The sequence below is a fragment of the Gallus gallus genome, chromosome 1, assembly GCF_016699485.2.
Source record: "Gallus gallus isolate bGalGal1 chromosome 1, bGalGal1.mat.broiler.GRCg7b, whole genome shotgun sequence".
NCBI lineage: Eukaryota > Metazoa > Chordata > Aves > Galliformes > Phasianidae > Gallus > Gallus gallus.
The window spans coordinates 92,291,229-92,306,633 of NC_052532.1; the positions used below are offsets into that span (position 1 = coordinate 92,291,229).

General features: G+C 49.0%; 1 long non-coding RNA gene across 1 annotated transcript; it reads right to left on the minus strand.

Moving 5' to 3' along the window:
• Positions 1-946: 946 nt before the first annotated feature.
• LOC121109437 lies at positions 947-15,016 on the minus strand. The gene is made up of 3 exons (XR_005846827.1): positions 14,857-15,016; positions 2,216-2,286; positions 947-2,134 (listed from the first exon to the last, which is right to left on the minus strand). It is a non-coding gene; the product is annotated as an uncharacterized LOC121109437 (long non-coding RNA).
• Between the last annotated feature and the right edge of the window lie 389 nt (positions 15,017-15,405).

A 15,405-nucleotide genomic window follows, 5' to 3' on the forward strand; every position in this document is an offset into this window, starting at 1 on the left:
CCTTTGTAACATCAGAAATAGGGCTTCTGTTTTCTCATTTGCCATGGCTGAGCAACTCATGCTCCAACAAAGAGTCTCTCAGATATATGCATCATCCCTAGTTCTGTCCAAGCATTACTGGTCCCACTGGCCCAGTGAGACTGGAGGAGATCTCATGGGTTCAGGCATAGCTTTATGGCACTGGGGAGAGGAGAGGAGAGGAGAGGAGAGGAGAGGAGAGGAGAGGAGAGGAGAGGAGAGGAGAGGAGAGGAGAGGAGAGGAGAGGAGAGGAGAGGAGAGGAGAGGAGAGGAGAGGAGAGGAGAGGAGAGGAGAGGAGAGGAGAGGAGAGGAGAGGAGAGGAGAGGAGAGGAGAGGAGAGGAGAGGAGAGGAGAGGAGAGGAGAGGAGAGGAGAGGAGAGGAGAGGAGAGGAGAGGAGAGAGGAGCTCCTGTCATTTGCCGAAGTTAAAATGCCTGGAAGGGCAACTTAACTGTAGCTTATCTGTATCCTTTTTTAGTGTTTTTCTTTCTTTTCCTTCACCACACTTCAAATAATTTGATGCTGAATATGTAAGACTATTGCGTTGTCTTCGGTTCACCCCATCTGACCTCCTGGTCTTCAGGATGGCACCAGATGATGAGGAGGACGATAATATTCTGCTGTTTTTCAGCTTTGCTGTCTGAAGCTCCACGAGCCCTTCAGCAGCAGCTGCTTGTTAAGGCCTGCAAGCCACCCAAAGTAGGTTAATTTATTCCTCCCGCTCTGCGTATAGCGAGAAGCAGTGACTGGCTGGAGCAAGCTGGATGGCGAGACAGCCCTGTGAGCTTGGGGCTCCCTCCCTGGGGCAGCACACAGCAGAAGCTGAGGGCAGAAGGCTGGGGACTTGTATTTTCTCCTAGACACGGGAGGGAAGAGGTGATGTGGGTTAGAGTTAGCAAACAGCAGCGGCAAGGCTGTTTCTATGCCCAGGTGTGGAACAACGTGTTTCTGCCCTGGTGCCGGCGCCGTGGCTGAACACGCTGGCCAGGGGGCCACGAGGGGACATCTACTTGTTTTTCTTCTCAGTTACATTACTTAACATGAGGTAGGAAATGTTTGTACAGTAGCTGTATTGGTCCTTGGGGCAATGGGGAAGAGGAAGGAGGCAGTGGGTAATTTGAGGCTCTTTATTAGACCAATAAATCATTTGTAATACACCAGCATGCAGGTCGCTCCCTTATTGCCTGTGTCAGCCACAGTGGCGAGACAAGACGGTGGAGTGTGTGGATTTCCCCTAAATCAGAGGGCCCCCGAGCTGGTAAAGCTGGAGGCAGGACCAGGGCTCACCATCCACCCAGGAGGAGGATAGCACTCCTCCTCACAGGCCGCAGCAGCCTGACCAAGCCCCCTGGGGTGAAGGTGACACACCAGAAGCTGTCATCTTTGTAGGCTGGAGGGTTTGGGCAAAACCTGGTCTGTATTTGTCACGAAAATGCCCCTTGGGTCTCCTGGCTGCACTGGGTGCCTTGAGGAGGCCAAGGAAGATTGTGCAGTCATGCAGTAGCAGACAATTTTTGGGGTGGAAATTCTTTGTCGCATTCCACGGTTGCGTCTGCTTTGATTTGAAATCATCAGGTTCTCCAAAATAGCCTACCTGTGTTTCCAGGTGCTTCACAGCACATCACCTGGCCTCGTGTTTTGACAAACGATACCTATATGGATCCTCCTCCTCTCCCCCCCTCCCCTCCCAGCAAAGAAACCGCTTTTGATGGCTTATCTTAGGAGCTATGCAAACACAGCATAGGAGATAAACTCTCCTTCCAGGTGAGTTCACACAGGAGTGGGCTCCCAGGGCATCTGAACAAACACGCTCCTGCTTTAAGCAAGCAAATGCCTTGGAAAGCTGGTGAGGGAGCACTGAATTGGCCGAGCACGTAATGCTGCCAGTGTGCTTGGATTTGAAACAGCCAGAAAAAAAAAGCTGAGCAACTTCAAAGGAACCTAATGGGGAGAGAGAAATGTAAAAATGGTTAAAAATACCGCTCCCTGTTATGAAATACGCATTTGAGGTGGGAGGAAATTGCACGGCACGCCTGCTTCTGTGGGATCTGATTCAGCTGTGAGCCTGCTACTGTGCTCTTTGCATCCTCGTGGACTTTTTGATGGAAGCAGCAGCTAAAAGCGAATCGCAGGGTGAGAGGGTGAGACTTGCTCACAAGAATTAGCGGTGTCAGGAGAGAAATATCACACACCTACCTGACTGAATTATGCATTATGCTGCGAAGTCCCTGATGTCAATACACAAAATGCTATTCCCATTGTTTTGCCTGTGATGAATGATAGCAAAAGAATTCAAATCACATCCACGCAGCAATTGTCCTAGTGTAACTAAGTCTCTCCTATCCACGTGGGTATGCTCGTGCTGGCAAAATATATGCAGTATGCCAGGTGTTCTAGGAATAGGCTACAAAGGAATACGGGAAACATTTATTATGTTCAGCAATACAAAACATTGTCTGGTTGGTACATACTGTGGTAACAGTGTGTACTGTGGTATTTCTCCTGAACACTGAGAGTAATAGGCTGGATTTTTACTCCAGAGCTTGGATCTTGAGAGAAGTGGGAAAGAAATCCATACATGAGAATGAAAGTGATTTGAGACACAAATTTCCAGAGACTTCTCTCCCCAAACAAGATCAGAGACCAGAAAGCAAAGCCAAACGAAATGTCTTCCTCAGGACAAAGGAGCATCAGTTGTGTAACCTCTCTGTGTGACTGAACCAAGAGGGTTGTTAAATTACGTGCAAAAAATGGTTAAAAACAGGTTATTGTTGTAAGGAACACAAGATTATTAGAATTTCCTGCGATTAGACTTTGCTAGCATGTCTGTAGGACAGCAGACAACAAAGCTGGCAAATAGGATCTGCTAGCAATACAGTTGCCTTTGCCCTATAACCAGAGTACATCAATCAGTTGCTAACTGAATTCCCAGTCTGAGCTACTGTGAGTATTCAGATGTGTAATCAGCCCTGCACGCTTGCAAGCAATTTGTCCCACAGGTGAGTGCATGAGTTGCACAGAACTGTCTTGCTCCCATTAAGGCCTTATCTGTGTGGGGAAAAAAGAAACCAAAACCTGTTTTTTCTTTGGTTTGGTGACCAAATAAAACATTTGGACTGAAGAAAAGTGGACTCGATCCGAGACTTAAAAGAACATTTTGTTTGCATTCTTTGGATGTCTCGTTCTCTCCCTCAGAACAGATCTTCGTCATGAAACAACAGCACTTCAGGATGTTTGGGAAACAACTAAACAAATCAGAAGATGTTTTACCAGTGGCTTGCTGAACTGGAATAATTGCTGCAAAAGTACTTTTTTTTTCCCCCTCTCCCATAAACAGAATAGATGCTCTACCTAAGCAATGTAGCCTGGCCTGTGTTCTGAGCTGCTCAAGGGATTGTGCTACCGAAAACAAAACATGGATTTGATTAGGGACTGAGAAGCCAGAGCTGACTCAGAGCGTCTTGCAAGGAAGGCAAAAGCGAGTTGCGCTGCCCTGGAGATGGAGACAGCAGTGGGGCATTCCTAAGAAGAACAAGAGAGGAGACGTGAGAGTGAGGAGTGGGAGAATGCTCCACAGACAGGGGTTGTGGCTGCTGCTGCACACTGAGAAGTCAGAAACCCAGGAGCGGAGAAGGAAAGGGATCTGTGTGCTGCTGCTGGAAAAAAATCCCATATTTCCACCCATTTTCCCTCCCCATGCCCCATCCCTGCAGCCTGCCTGCCACCCATTTTATCACCATGAACACTGCGTTCCCTGGGGAAATCCCAGGTGGGCATGTGTGGGCCACTCCTGGCCAGGCAACTCCCTTGCCCTGCTTGCTGCAGGTTCTGAAAGGCTGCTGCAGCCTAGTAGCCTTGCTCAGGCACATGAGCTCCCCCACTGCTCCCAGACAGAGCTGCCTCCTTTCATTTGGCTGCTTCACTGCCTGTCAGGTGCCCTGGAGAGGTGGAAGATAGTAGGGTAACTCAAGTTTGGGGATATCCTGAGGTCATGTTGTGCAGTAGAGCTTACAAATGGACAGTGAAGCTGAGGGCACTCACCACAACCCCCTTCTGTGGAGCATTCTCCCACTCCATCTCCTCTCTTATCCTTCTCAGGGATGCCCCAATTCTGTCTCCATCTCCAGGGCAGCACAACTCAATTTTGCCTGCCCTGCAAGATGCTTTTAGCCAACGAAGCCCTAAACACTGTTGTTCCAGGACAAAGCAACCTTGGTGGTCACGCTGGCTTCTTCCAAAAACACCAGTGTTGCAGGAGTGCCACTGCAGCCTTCTCAACTCATTTTTCAGTCCTTGAGCTGGACTCTACCCTCACCTTCTGCAAGGCAGTTTTTGAGCCTGAAGACAGCTTGATCTTATTGTAAGGATTTGTATGAGGAGCCCTGTGGCTTTAATAGGGCTGCAAAGTGACTGACTGCATTTATCCAGTCTATTTCAGGATCTGATTAATGCTGTTGAAAGCTGAGGTGTTACATGGACATCCACCTGTCAGAGCCCAGGCTTTTCTCAGTGTCTGGATTGACCTTCCCGCACCTTGCAGGCACAGCTTTAAATAAAAGTCTCCACTGGGGAAAAACTCAGAAAACAGCTCCAAGCAGAGGCAAACCTGCAGGTCGAACCTGGCAGTCAGGCTGTCTCGTGCAGATGTAGGAAGATGCAATCTCTCTCTATTTCCCCAGGATGTGACAGATTTGTGACTTTGGTTCCAACCCCTTTCGCCATGGCAGGGCTGCCCCCCACCAGCTCAGGCTGCCCAGGGCCCCATCCAACCCAGCCTGGAACACCTCCAGGGATGGGACATCCACAGCTTCTCTGGGCAGTTGTGCCAGTGCCCCACTGCCATGAGTGAAGAATTTCCTCCTAACATCTAACCTAGGTCTCCTCCCTTTTAGTTTAAAGCCATTCTCCCTTGTCCAATCATGATCAGGTGGTGTAAAAAGTTGGTCTCCATCTTGTTTATAAGCTGTCCTCAAGTACTGGAAGGCTTCAATAAGGTCTCCCTGGAGCCTTCTCTTCTCCAGACGGAAGAAGCCCAGTTCCCTCAGCCTTACTTCATCGGAGAGGTGCTCCAATTTCTGGAGCTTTCACACTAACAGAAGGTATCCGGCATTTGCCCCTGTGTGGGCTCCTAAATAATGCTGCAGACAGAATACATCAAAACCATGGAGCAAATAAATAGCCCAGAGGCCTAGGTCTAGCCTTATTTTTCACTCTCTCCCTTTGCTACAAGTGATTTTTTTGTCCCTAATAACAGTGATACCGCTCCAGAACTGTGGGTAATGTAGGTGAGACAAGGCACAGTAAAGAATTTGGAAAGAACTGGACAGGCCAGAACTGTGGACAAATCTGGGATACTCTGATCCAGGTGATCAGTGGAACAGCCTCAGGAGCCATCATACAAAACAGCACAGGGCATGGATGCGCACCAAGAGTCTTTGCCAGCAATCCCTTTGTGGGAAGCCTAAAACCACGAAATACTTCCCTGCAACTGTGATCTTGCAGCAAGGATTTGCTCTACACACACCACTTCCCTTTTGCAATGTGCTTTTTTTTGTCTTCACAAAAGGATTCCTTGGCAAGAGGCAGCTGCCAGCTGGCCAGATCTGGCCAAGGGGCTAACGAAAGCGTTCAGCTCTACACAGTAGAATTGTCTATTCAAAGAAAAGTCATAGTTCTGACTTCAGTTTTTCATCAGGGATTATTATTCTAGGATTATTGCCAATATAATTTTTCTAGCTAAAAAGGAAAATCCTATCATGCTCAAGTCATACACTTGAAAAGCATCACTTGTCCTGGCTGGTACCGCTGTTTGCTCCCCTCCCTTTATTCTTTTTGGTCCACGCAGTCACTGTCTTCTCAGCATTGCTTTCCTGCTTTTGTCCCAGAAGTGAAGAGAAATGGTGACTTAGCCATTTCATTGAGTGTTTTGTTCTGTTTTGGTTTTCTTTTTTAAAGGAAAAGACATTTTAACTCCCAATACCTTTAATAACACCCTTTCTACCCCTCCTCTTTCCTTTTTTAAACTGCCTCTAAACCTTAGGTACAGATCTGGCTGACAGGATTCCTTTAATTATCCTCCCTCTGAATGCTCATCACTTCCACGTTGCCTTCAACGAACGCCACCACGAAGGTGCTGTGCACACAAGCGACATGTCCAAATTGAAGCCAGCAACGAAAACAAAATGTCAAGAAATCCACCATTAACGAAATTAATAACAAATACACCAGGCGCATCTCATACGCCCCATTAGTCAGTAGCGTTCAGATACCATGGTGATGAGCATCCTATAAATATTTCCACAGCAGCAAAACTGCCTTAAAGGAACCACACAGCAGCTGATGTGCACCTAAACAGAGCACTGCACGGAAGCGCTTCTCGCCCTGCCCAGGTCCTCTGGCTGACACCTGAGCCTCGATGGCAGGGAGGAAGCCAGCACCATCTGTTTTTCTTTTCCCTACCACAAGCAACGAGAGCAGTGCTGCCCTGGCGTTATTCCCATAATTCTGCAATTTGACCCAAACACGTTGCTGGGCACAACGGTAGCCTGGACTTGGCTGTTCAGGGGTCTCTGAAAGCCATGGAGCCAGGAGAACGTTGTGTCCTTTGGCGGCACATTGTGAGCGCCACGCACCTTTGCGCATTACAGCCATTGCAGAGCAGCTTGGCGACACGGCTCATGGGAAGCCCAACGTATGCTTGTTTATCCTCCCAGAGGCGAATGTTTGTGGAGCAAAACAGCACCTGATCTGGTTGTTATGTACTTGGGAGCTCACAGGTCCTGTGGAGCGCAAGCCAGCCAAGCAAGAGAGAGGGAGGAGGGGGGAAAAAACAACAACACATTCAGATGTTTAGGCTGTGGCAGCCAACTTCTGCCCACACTGGAGAGTTTTGTGTGTCCTGCCCTTGATGTAACCACCACCAGAAGTTTGCTTTCACAAACCCTTCTTGTCTTGAAAGCTACAACTCACACATCAGAAACTCATCTGAGAAGAAATGCCTAACCCTGTTATTAACCTGTGGGCAGCATCACCTGGAGGGTGATTCTTCACACACCTGCTGCTATTCAGAAATAGATGGGAAACTTCACACTGCAAAATAGTTTTCAAAGAACAGCAGCTCTGATGGAAAAATGGAGCATAAAATACAGAGAAATGATCCTGGGGGAAAAAAAATAAAAAGCTGACCTAGCCTTGATGCTGAGAGCCCAGCTCAAAGTTGCTCTTGGTGCTGGTACAAAGGAGCTAGAAATTACCTGGAGCTGCCTCCTTACAGATTTTCCAAGTAGGAAAGGTAGGAAGGAAAATAATAAGCTATTCCTTGCGTTTTCCTTAGTGCATGCCTTGTACCAGGAATTGGAAAGGAGTGTGATTACTACTTGATTGGCTTTGTATCCCTCCTCAGGCAGCTGTAGCTAGCTATTAGAGAAAGCAGAGAAGGGCAGAGAGGAGGGTATGTATGCCTTGGTAGCCATGCTAATCTTTGGTACAGGAATAGGGTTAGTTGCATGGGAGTATTTGGGGAAATCAAACATTCCTGATGAAAGCATGGTGCTAGCTGGCTATAGGATGGGCGGCGATGAAGAAAGCTACAGTCCTGACCGAGGAACTGCTGCTCTGTTGCTGCAGGCAAGTCTTCTCCAACCCCTCCCGTCTACCCTACACCACCTTGCATCTTTTCTAGTCTGAATTTGCAGGATAGTCCTGGGTGCGTCCCAAGTCTATTTTGTTTTCTTTAATTATGTTTTCTGTTACAGTCAGAAAGATTAGCGTGGTGGAAAGGCAATGCAGGAGTGGAACAACAAAAGGACAAACAGGAAAGGAATGCCCACCCATCTCCAAGGATCTCGGCTAGCAGGGAAAAAACTCCACAAGGAAGGGATCTCCAACCAGAGATCTTTCCCCAGTGACAGTCAGCCCTTACATGGGGTCCAAGAGAGGAGCAGCCAGGCTGCAGCCCTTCTGGTCACACAGCTGAATTGCCTCCACTTGTGCTCCCAGGGCTGACCCGGACCTTTCCCCAGGTGATCAGTCAGTGGTTCAGGCCGTGACTCAGCAGTTCCTATACACTTTCTAAATGTTATCTTGAGGTCCTAGGTGAATGGTGACTAAGTGCACAAGCAGTATAGAAGCACAGTGGTACCCCTCACATGTTGGGAAATGATGGCACATTACCTGTTCTATTTACACAGAGGCTAAACAGCTCTCAGTAGAATTTCTTTTTTGTTTCTTTGGCCTATCTCAAGGGAAGCACAACACCAACTGACGAAATGTGTATTTTTGCTTTCAGATACTATTACACTTGACAACTGTCACCCAGACCTTGAGCTTTTTGGTTGCCAGGGAAACTTTGCAGGAGATAACCTGAGTGCAGCTGCCATCCAGGTCCCCTTCTCTTCTGGAGCCCAGCTGGCACCTCCAGAAATGCCAACACTTGGTTGTAAGTATCTCATCTCAGGAAAGGGGGACCTTGGACAATAAGGCTATTTGCAGTCCAGAAGATATTTCCTTCTGAAGCAGGACTATCTGGGAGGTATTTCCCTTTGAGGCAGAAGAGAAGAGCACATCCACTGCCATCCTGGACCTCCCCAGCATCTCCTCTGTTGGGTGTGGCTCATTGGTCAGCTATGCCATCGGCAGTGATGGGCAAGCATTTGCCTGGTGTGTGGGCATTAACTACCAGTGGGGCACAGGGAAGAAGGGAAAAGGATGATGTCTGGAACCCCATGGCGATGACAAGCAAGCAGTTGAAGATCTGCCTGGTCTTGGCTGTGTCCAGCACAGGCCAGTATGCTATCTTGCCAGTCAAGGACAAAGAGCAGAGTTGATGATGCTGCTGTAGCATTGCAGGATCACAAGGCCTGAGCACACACCTTCCTTATGCTCACCCTCAGGTCAGGTGGCCAGTTCATAACTCTTCACTGTCCACAGTGGGAAAGGCAAAGGACTCCCGGAGCCCTAGGCTGCCCAGTCTGCAGGGCTGGACTGGGGCTCTGCAGGGGGTGTTCATGTTTTGTCTGCCTCCTCCTGTGGTACTACGTGCTCTGTCAGCTGCTCCAGTTCATTACCGGCCCTAAGCTGATCTCAGTGCTGCATGGGTGTTCCACCTCTTCCTTTTTGTTTTTCAGTATTTCCCGGCCCAGTAAATGCTTCGCTACACAGAAGGGTTTGGGTATTGGGCTTTCTGAGGTCCTGTGTTTCAAGTTGGGTGACATAGTTGATATGGCAGAAGGAAAGAATGCCATCCAGACATGGACCTGGACAGGCTTGAAAAGTGGGTCCGTGTAAACCCAACGAGGTTCAACAAAGCCAAGTACAAGGTGTTGCTCTTGGGTCATGACAATCCAAGGTATGTGTACAGACTGGGAGAACTCACTGAGAGCAGCCCTGCTGAGGAGGACTTGGGGGTCCTGGTGGATGAGAAGCTGGACGTGAGTCAGCAGTGTGCGCTTGCAGCCCAGAAGTTCAACTATACCCTGGGCTGTGCCAAAAGAGGGGTGGCCATCAGGGAGAGGGAGGGGATTGTCCCCCTCTGCTCTGCCCTTGTGGGGCCCCATCTGTTGTACCACATCCAGGCCTGGGGTACTCCATACAGTAAGAGTGCAGAGCTGTTGGAGTGGGTTGAGAGGAGACCACAAAGATTATGAGAGGTCTGGAGTACCCTTCCTGTGAAGACAAGCTGAGGGAGCTGGACATCTTCGGTCTAAAGAAGAGAAGGCTCCAGGAAGAAACTCGTTGTGACCTTCCAGTATTTAAAGGGAAATTACGAACAGGAGGGAAATCAACTGTTTACATGGGTACGTAGTGGTAGAACACTGGGAAATTGTTTTAAACTGAAGGAGGGGAGCTTTAGATTAGATGTCTCACTACAGAGAAGGTAATAAGGTGCTGGCACAGGCTGCTCAGAGAAGCTGTGGATGCCCCATCCCTGGAGATGTTCAAGGCCAGGCTAGTTGGGGCCCTGGGCAGCCTGATCTGGTGCTTGATTTAGCGGTCAGCAAACCTGCCCATAGCAGGGGGTTGGATGATCTTTAAGGTTCTTTCCAACCCAAACCATTCTATCCGGAGTACCAAAAACGCCCTGCTTGTTTCTCCAGCCCCTGAACATGATTGGTGGTGAGATTCAGTGAGGGTCAGAGCACAAAAAGCTGGGCAGGTCATGGGATACAGGCCACAGGCTGTTGCCTCGTGTACAATGGTTATTGTCTGGATGGGGAAGAAGGGGTGTGTTGCACATGGCCCTCAGGAAGCCAGATGTGTGTGTGTTCCCATCTCTGGTGTGGCAGGATGGTGCTTTAAGGATGTGAGCTGCAGTTCTTTCCCCTGATGCTAAAAGAACAGGCTGACAAGCTGCTGTCAGGGAAATGCTGCCTAACTCCCTTTCCCCCAATAATTTCCCTGGTAAAAATGCAGTGCAGTGGAATCAAATAGAGACAGAAACCAAGGGGGAATAGATGTGTTTTTGCTTTTTTTTTTTTTTTCTTTCTTTCTTTCTTCCAAATATGCCTCTGTACTGGGAGCCATGTGCATACCAGTAAATCTCACCAGTTCAAAGAAATGTTTTTAGCATTCTCATTCAACCTTTACTCCTTCCCTCTCTGCTTAAGAAACAACAAAGCCTTGAAGATGCTCCCAGCTTGCATAGTATTAAAAAGACATCTTGGCTGAAATGGAAAACAGCGTCTCATGTTTTCCTTTGGGTTACATGTGAAGAAAACCACTTTGCTGCTCTTTTATGTGGGGCTGTAAGAAGTCCTTTCTGCTGAGGAGAAGTGAGCTGTAGGTGGAGGACAGGAAGGAGGAGGGAGAAGAGGGCCAGGATTATTATACTCCCTCTGCTTTTCCTCTAAAAATCATGTTTGCCATCCTAAGTCCTGCCAGACTTCAACAAGCATCCTAATAAGAGTTTTTAGAGGGGGATTTCCCCTCTTCTCAGTCTTTAATCTGACTCCGCACAGGAACAAATCTATTTCATAGTTATTGTCTTTAATATTAATTTCTGCCTTCCCTGAGCCTTGGTAATGCCTGTGCCCTTGCATTGTTCGTAATCCCAGAGCGCTCGATCACGTGTTTGGAAGTAAATCCTATCCTACCTTCCTCTGGCCCCGTGCATCCTGCAGCAGATGGGGAACTGCTCTGCTGTCCCCAGGCACTGTCTGCTGACCCGTCGGCCAAGTGTTGGCAGGGGTATGGTGGTTGCACTCCACAAATCTGATGTGAAAGAAGGGCTAAGCTAAACCACTTCTCAGGGAGAGCCTGACAGGAGTCTGAAGGCAGCTCCTCGCTGGTCTGCAAAGCTGGTTTTATCCAGAGAACTCCAGTTTGGACTGTCTATAACTATCCGAAACCTTGCCAGGTTAAAAAGGGATCATCCTTTCTCCAGTGGGTTTGGTGTGTGGAAAAACAAAGTCAGGCAAGTGTGCCGATGGCAGCTGTTGGGCTGCCTGGAGTGGTCTATGGCTCTGGTTTAGCAGACCTGGCTAGTGCTGTTGAAGGGGGACCCTCCATTCACAGCGGGGATGCTGTGGTGCCTCTCCCAAAGGTGCATACAGGCAGAGAAAGTGATGAAGCCCAGCAGGGCTGGGGAGAATGTACTAGCATCTCCCAGTTCCGTAGTCGTGACAGGCTGGCTAGCTCTTGGTTAAAAAGCAAAGCACAAGCATCTTGCTATTAGGATGGACACAAATTGCTTTAAGGCAAATCTTCAGGATTTTGTTTTGCTTTCCAGAATGTAACAGCTGTTCGGGCTAAGTTTGCTCAAGAGCTGGAAACCCTGCAAGGGTTTTGCCCACGAGTTCTGGCGTGGGTTGTTAGGATTAATCCAAGCACTTCCTTTGCCTGCTCCTTCAGAGGGCTAAGGTCCATTTCACTCGGAGGTGAATTCTGCCCCTGAATTTCTCTGTCTACAGGTCTGTGTGGCTTTATTTTGTTTTGAGGTCGTTTTTATTTGTGTGTGTGTGTGTTTTTGGTCTTTTGGGTTTTTTTTTTGGACTGCCCATCCTCAAGAAAAGATCTGTTGTCCTGTGGTAGAAGGGCACCTGGCTTTCTGCGCACAGGAAGCAAAGGCAAGGTGACTTAAAATACACAAAATGCTTCACTTTGTTGGTTTTTTTCTTTTGAATAAGGCACAGAAAATTTGCTATCTCTCAGTCCTCAGGAATCGCCTTGCACAATGGAAGAATTGATTGCATAAATGCCAGCTGTAACTCTCTTATTTTTGGTAACAAGGCATTACTAGAGGCAGATTAATTCAGAGCCACGCTCCAATGGAACCAGTGTCCTTTTGCCAGGGACTGGCTGAGGAAAATCCTTCCACCTAGGTTTTGTGTTCAGCGTATATCAGGAGCACGGCAATAGTTCAGAATGCAGCAAGAAGTCGCAAAAGGTGTGCACATGTAGGTTAATTGTCAAGGGACACAGCCTTCAAGCACACTCAGACTGTTTTCAGATGTAATCGCGACACCTAAGAGGACGATCTTTGAGAGATCAGAGAGAGGAAATTATTCTCTTGCTTTGCACATCTGAGTGCAGTTTGGCTACAGTCAAATGAGCTGTTTCAGCCTGTGCTGTCAGTTTGCTCTCATCTCTCTTTCCTCTTGTTGTATTATTAATAATAATAATAAAAAGCTGAAGACGTCAGTAAAGACTGCGCGGGGCAGGGCTGGAGCCAACATCTGCCTGCAAGTCACTGACTGTGGTGCCCAAGAGTCCCTCATATGGGCACGGCCAGCTCTGGGGACAGCAGGGAGCTCTGCCACACCGCCTGCAGCTGTGTGAAAGGCAGAGCTGCTGGATCCCAGCTTGTTCATCCACTTCGTGCTCCCTGCCCGCCTCCCTCTTTGCCCTTACACAGCTGCACTTAGTAATGAGGCTGGCAGCATCAGAAAGTCACCAGAAGTAGCTCAGCTGCCTCCGTCGGTTCACAGGGAGAATGACTTTGTAGCTGCTCTCAGTCAGTCCATTAATTGCACATAATAAGGCATTTAGTGACAGAAGGATGGTTGATGAGCCTTAGCTGAAATAACAAGGGCCTGCCAAGAACTGCACTGCCTTCGTCAGGGAGGAGAGAGGAAGGTCCTAGCACTACACTACTGCTTAGAGCTGTGTGCAGTGGGAACCCGCTGGTTCCTGTCTTGCATGGCACTTGGATGGCCCAGAAGAGGGCAAGAAACATCTCTTCAACCCCTTGAAGCCTACAGCTGGGGCATGTGCAGGCTGCAAAGCCTAGGCTGATGTCTGTGCAGCCAACTGAACGGCTAGCACATGCCTTACCTGCCAGGAGGTCTGTGCGAGTTGGCAGGCGGCGCTTCTTTGTCTGCGTGAGCACCTGGGAATGCTAACATTTCTCCAGGCTAGCTTACTGTTCTCTTTAGCAGTGGTTATTTTTTAACGTTTCAGTCCTGAGCAGCACTACTTCTTCTGGGGGGCCTGGATATCTCACAGAGGGATAGAAATATTACCCCTGCGTGGAAGAAGGGAGGCACGGCACAAGTAGCTGGCACACGGGCACAGGAAAGCTGCTGCTGGAGCCCAGGTTCTCCAGCCTCAGACCTGCTCCATCATGCAAGGCAGCAGCTCTCAGCCTATGTCTCCTACCTGTTCTTGTCTTGTGCCCACTCCAGTGTCCCTCGGAGCGTGCAGGTTCAGGGAGGACACGGCAGCCTTGCTTTGCTGCTGTCCTTGTCCGTGTTAGCAGGGAGCGAAGGAAGAGGGAAGGGGCTGTGGATATGCAGCAGGGGTGAAGTCCTGAGCAGCATCCTTCCTGCTGCTTGTGATTTTACTCTGCTTCTCTGAGCCCAGTAACAGGAGCTGGGAAGCTTTCGCTCTCTTTCTCCCTAGGGGCTCCAGCCTCTTTCTACTCACCTATTCTAGACAGCCTTGCTGTTTTAGGATTTTGAGGTTTTGCTGTAAACTTTTCAAAACCTGGAGTCCTGAGGTGAACACCACTTATAAGAGGAAGAAACTCTGTAGCTGAAGCCTGTGGGCATTTCTTTCCTGCGGGGAAACTAGTCTACAAGCCATCAGCAGCCGAAGTCCTGAGCAACTCCTAGCAAATCTCTGCTGGGTTGCACAGTAAAGTGCAACTTCAACTGGCAGATAATTTTGGTTTCTCCCAAAACAAAAGGAGGTGAGAGGGAATGTCGAATGTCGGTGGCTGGATTCTGGGGAGGAATTAAAAGAAGAGCCAGCAAAATGGCCCTTCGGAGTGATAAAGTCAGACGAAGTTGCCTTTGCTGCAGAGTGCAACAGGACTGAACTGGCTCCAGACAGGCAGCTTCTGCTGTGTGACCCTGTGCCAGAGGAGGGATGCTGGAGGCACTGTCAGTGACCAGGGTAAAAATCTTGGCCTGTTTGACACAGAGATGTGGAGCAGGTTTCCGTGGCTGTGTGCTCACCTAGCTGTGGGCAGCTCTGAATAGAGACACCTTTTGTGGAGGCTTTGGGCAGCAGCAATCCTGCTGGATATCTGGGCACGTACTCTCCCAAAAGAGAGGCTATATGTAACCACAAATCACAGCCATCAGGGTACAAAAAGAAGAAAAACAGCATTCTGCCTTTAAAACAACTCCCAAAGGAGTCTGCCATTCCTCCCCACCAGTAACCCAGGCCGCTGAGCAAATAGCTGCCCACAGGTATGTACTGCACCCTCCTGGCTCTCCCCCACCACTGTCCCTCCTGTGTGCCATGAGCAGGAGATGCTGGATATGAACACTACTCCCTGAAGCTTCATCCAGCATCCTTGCCCACGGTATGCCAGGGCAGGGTGCTCTCACCTGCTGCTCTGCACTGCCGTGAAACTGGATTGTAAATGTAAGCCCAGCTAGAACAGCTTCTCATACCTGTGTCTGGAGCACAGAGCTTCCTGCCGTAAGGCTGCTCCCTGTCTGACAGGTCCGTTACAGAGAGAACAGTGATGACCCAACAAGTGGCTCTTACATCATAGTGAATGCTGGACCTCTGTTGCTGGCTGCACTGGACACAGCCAAGCTGCTGGAAATGTCACTACAGAGAGAAAAGGCAGCAGCAAAGAGATGACAGCTCTGGTTTCAGCCAAGGGTCATGAAGACATGCATAAGCCTCTGGCTTCTGGTGGCTGTTTGGCCTTGATAGCACCGAGCCTCTCTTCTGGGCAGGCCTTGGGGTGCCCCTGTTAAGGTGGGAGCCAGACCCTGCTAACCAGAGCCTTCCTTGGGTTGCTTGTAGCGTTGCCAGATTCAAAGTGTTGCAGCTGAGAATTTCCATGCCAAATGTCTGCCCGAGGCTAGGAGGGTTTTTTTGTTCCTTTAAACAGAAGCTTCAGTTAAAATGGTTCGTTTGTTCATAGAATCATAGACTCATAGAATGGCCTGGTTTGAAAAGGACCAGAATGATCATCTAGTTTTGACCCC